General features: G+C 46.9%; 1 non-coding gene across 1 annotated transcript; it reads left to right on the top strand.

The window, feature by feature from the left end:
- The first annotated feature begins 4,481 nt into the window (after positions 1-4,481).
- LOC119944844 lies at positions 4,482-4,620 on the top strand. The gene has a single exon (XR_005455992.1). It is a non-coding gene; the product is annotated as a small nucleolar RNA SNORA7 (small nucleolar RNA).
- Positions 4,621-4,824: the final 204 nt, after the last annotated feature.

Below are 4,824 nucleotides of genomic sequence, written 5' to 3'. Positions count from 1 at the left end.
TACTCTTTCCACTGATCCACGCTGCTTCTTAAATGTTAAACAGCTGCTAATGCTGTTGATGATGATTGCGCCAAGATGCTGCTGCTTTCTCCTGTGGAAGCACACACCAAAAGGAAGATCTGGAGGCTGCTGTTGGGGTGCTCCAGATCTAATGCGGGAGGCTGAGCTGGGAGAGTCTTCCCCTGAGGAATGAAGCAGCGTGGCTAGTGGAAAGAGCCCGTGCTTTAGGGTCAGAGGTCATGGGTTCAAATCCCAGCTCCGCCAGTTGTCAGCTGTGTGACTTTGGGAAAGTCACTTCACTTCTCTGGGCCTCAGTTACCTCATCTGTAAAATGGGGATTAAGACTGTGAGCCCCCCGTGGGACAACTTGATCACCTTGTATCCCCCCCAGCACTTAGAACAGTGCTCTGCACACAGTAAGCGCTAAACAAATGCCATTATTATTATTATTAAATGACGGTGATGGAGAAGCAGTGTGGCTTAGTGGAAAGAGCCCGGCCTGGTGAGTCAGAGGGCGGGGTTCTAATCGCTGTGTGACCTTGGGCAAATCACTTTACTTCTCTGGGCCTCAGTGTACTCATCTGTAAAATGGGGATTAAGACCGTGAGCTCCATGTGGGACAACCTGATCACCTTGTATCTACCCGAGTGCTTAGAACGGTGTTTGGCACATAGTGAGCACTAAATGAATACCATCATCAACATCATCATCATCTGTTGTGGCTCTGCTGAAGCTGATGAATTATCTCTAGCTCTCTCTACCTGACTCTCTTGAACCCCACCATTCATTCATTCATTCATTCAATTGCATTTATTGAGTGCTTCCTGTGTGCAGAGCACTGTACTAAGTGCTTGGAAAGTACAAATCAGCAACAGAGATAATCCCTACCCAATAATGGGCTCACGGTCTAGAAGTGGGGAGACAGACAACAAAACAAAACAAATAGACAGGCATCAGTACCATCAATATAAATAAATAGAATTATAGATATGCACACATCAATAATAAAATTAATAGAATAATAAAATAATGAATATGTAATCATAATAATAATATTTGTATTTAAGTGCTTACTGTGTGCCAAGCACTGTTCTAAGCACTGGGAGGATACAAGGTAATCAAGATTATCCCACGTGGGGCTCACAGTCTTAATCCCCATTTTACAGATGAGGAAACTGAGGCACAGAGAAGTTAAATGACTTGTCCAAAGTCACACAGCTGACAAGTGGCGGAGCCGGGATTAGAACCCATGACCTCTGACTCCCCAAGCCCATGCTCTTTCCACTGACACAAATATTCACAAGTGCTACACATTTCCCCAACCCCCTTTTGTTAGTGAGTCAAATTTCGAAACCCCCAGACCCTGTGGGCACTGAGAAGAAAACAGGGTCTACTTTTTTTTATGATATTTGTTAAGCGCTTACTCCGTCTTGTTGTCTTATGCTGTTGAGTCGCCTCTGATCCATAGGGACTCCATGGATGCATCTATCCCAGAACCCCCCACCTCCATCTGAAATCATTCTGGTAGTGGATCCACACAGTTTTCATGGGAAAAATATGGAAGCAGTTTACTATTGCTTTCTTCTATGCAGTAAACTCAAGTCTCTGCCCTCGACCCTCTTCCAAGCTGCTGCTGCCCAGCACAGGTGAATTTTGACTTGGAGCAGATTGCCTTCCACTCCCTAGCCATAGGAATGGAATGGGTATCATCATCATCATCAATCGTATTTATTGAGCACTTACTGTGTGCAGCGCACTGTACTAAGCACTTGGGAAGTACAAGTTGGCAACATATAGAGACAGTCCCTACCCAACAGTGGGCTCACTGTCTAAAAGGGAGAGACAGAGAACAAAACCAAACATACTAACAAAATAAAATAAATAGAGTAGATATGTTTGCCTCTGCTTGCCTCTGCCTCCCATAGCCAAGACTAGTAGATTCCTGGAAACTCTCCAAGTGCGATCCTAAAAGGGGGCTTGCTCTGAACCAGGCACTGTACCATGCACTGGGGTAGATGCAAGATAATCAGGCAGGACACAATCTATGTCCCATACGGGGCTCACAGTCTTAATTCCCATTTTATAGATGAGGTCAGCGAGGCCCAGAGAAGTGAAGTGACTTCCCCAAGGTCACGCAGCAGACAAGTGGCGGAACTGGGATTAGAACTCAGGTCCTCTGACTGCCAGATCTCTATCCACTAGGCCATGCTGCTTTCCTTTTTTTCCCTCTGTTCTTTTCTTCCCTTCACCATTCCCAACTCGAGAGCAGGCCTGGCCATAGAGGGAGGGCAGGGATCCAGACTAAACCAGATGCCGGGCTCACAGGGAGGAGCCCGACCCCAAGCCCCTGACCCAGGCAGAGGGAGGCCATGCTTGCCAAAGTGGCTAGTGAGCTCCCCTGGCAGAGGAAGGGTGTCTGTGGGCCCACCACCTCGCCCACAGAGTGCTGTTGCCACAGAGCTTCTGGGAACAGTCACTGTGGGACCAGTCACTGTGGATTCACTGGGGTGAGTCAGGTGGTGCATGAATGGACACAGGACGGGCAAATCATAAAACCACAACGACCACGGCCTCCCCACACGATTTCCCTCCCTCAGGGAAATCATGCCTTAAACAAAACCCATGTCCACACTGACACGAACCTCATTCACCCACACCCCGCCCTATGCCACCGTGCCCATTGGGCAAACAGCCTGGGTTATGCCCCCCTTTGAACTGAAAGCTGAAAGCTGAAAGCTGTGGACTGAAATTGTGGGCAGGGAATAATAATAATAATAATAATAATAATAGCATATGTTAAGAGCTTACTATTTGCCAAGCACTGTTCTAAGAGCTGGGGTAGATACAAGGTTATCAGGTGGTCCCCACGTGGGGCTCACAGTCTTAACCCAGCGCTTAGAACCGTGCTTTGCACATAGTAAGCACTTAATAAATGCCATTATTATTATTATTATTATTATTATTATTAATCCCCATTTTACAGATGAGGTATCTGCGGCACCAAGAAATTAAGTGACTTGCCCTAAGTCACACAACTGGCAAGTCGTGGAGGCGGGATGTGTCTGTTATATTGCTGTATTGTCCTCTCCCAAGCACTTAGTACAATGCTCTGCCCAGTAAGCACTCAACAAATCTGCTTGGCTGACTGATTGACCGCTCAAGCTCATTCTCTAGACTGTAAGCTCATTGTGGGCAGGGAATATATCTGTTGTATTGTTCTATTGTCCTCTCCCAAGAGCTTTGTACAGTGCTCTGCACACAGTAAGCGTTCGATAAATACAATGACTGACTGACCAACTGCCCGCACTGCCCCCCTCTAAAAGCCTTTAAATGGGGTTGTGTCTCTGCCGGCACTGGCTGAAGATTAGGAGAGTTCTAGGTTCCCTCTCCTTCCCCAAAAGTCCATCCATCAGACTTTCCCGGAAACCTGCTTGGGACGTGGTTGTATCACCAACGCCCAGGAGAGAGGCACGCCTGGATCCGGTCATCTAATGGAGACGGGATCGGTAAAGTCATGTGAGGCAAGTGGTGAAATCTCCAACAATGGATGGTCTGAATTAGTTGCATACTTCCAAGTCTTCTCTGGGCCCTTGTCATTTGGGGGTGGTGTGAGCTCGACTGTGAGCCCGCTGTTGGGTAGGGACCGTCTCTATATGTTGCCGACTTGTACTTCCCAAGCGCTTAGTCCATTGCTCTGCACAAAGTAAGCGCTCAATAAATACGATTGAATGAATGAATTTGGGTGGGCATTGCTCAAACCTCAGTGGTGAGGAGGGGAAAGATATGTCCCATTATCAGCAGGATGTACACCCGAGTTGTTTGTGCAGATGTGGTGATGGTTCGTGCTACACCATCCATACTCCTTGACCCAGTCTCCCAATCAATCAATCATATTTATTGAGCGCTTACTGTGTGCAGAGCACTGTACTAAGTGCTTGGGAAGTACAAGTTGGCAACATATAGAGATGGTCCCTACCCAACAGTAGGCTCACAGTCTAGAAGGGGGAGACAGACGACAAAACAAAACATATTAACAAAATAAAATAAATAGAATGAACATGTACAAATTCATTCATTCATTCAATCGTATTTACTGAGCGCTTCCTGTGTGCAGAGCACTGTACTAAGCGCTTGGGAAGTACAAGTTGGCAACATATAAAATAATAAAATAAAATAGAGTAATAAATACGCACAAACATATACATATATACAGGTTAACGTTTACTGTATGCAGAGCAATCATTCAATTGTATTTATCGGGTACTGCACAAAGGCGCAGGAGAGTACGATGTAACAATATAATAACAATAATGATGGCATTTGTTAAGCGCTTACTATGTGCAGAGCAGGGCTCCGTGGCGGGCACCATGAGTTGGCTGGTGGGGAGATGGGTAGAGGATGGGTGCAATTTGTGCTCACAGAACTGAAGATCTCGGAGACCTCGACGGCAACTGCCACCACCACCTGCTAAACTCACCTATCACCTCTGAGGGTCACACCTGGAGAGTTTCCAGTCCTCTACCAGTCTCAACTACGGGAGGGAGAGTCAAGCAGAGGCTCACCCATTCCATTCCTAGCTTGGCCAGTTGGCTAGCGAGTGGAAGGCAATCTGCTACAAGTCAAAACTCACCTGTGCTGGGCAGCAACAGCATGGGAGAGAGTCGAGGGCGGAGACTCAGGCTTACTGTGCGGAAGGAAGGAATGGTAAACCACTTCTGTATTTTTACCAAGAAAATTCTATGGCTACACTACCAGGACGATTGCAGATAGGGGTGGGACATTCTGGAAGAGATGTGTCCATGGCATCACTATGGGTTGGACACG

This window comes from Tachyglossus aculeatus, chromosome 23, assembly GCF_015852505.1.
Source record: "Tachyglossus aculeatus isolate mTacAcu1 chromosome 23, mTacAcu1.pri, whole genome shotgun sequence".
NCBI classification, from domain to species: domain Eukaryota; kingdom Metazoa; phylum Chordata; class Mammalia; order Monotremata; family Tachyglossidae; genus Tachyglossus; species Tachyglossus aculeatus.
The sequence above is the reverse complement of the archived record's forward strand: the minus strand, read 5'-3'. Positions and strand labels throughout refer to the sequence as shown.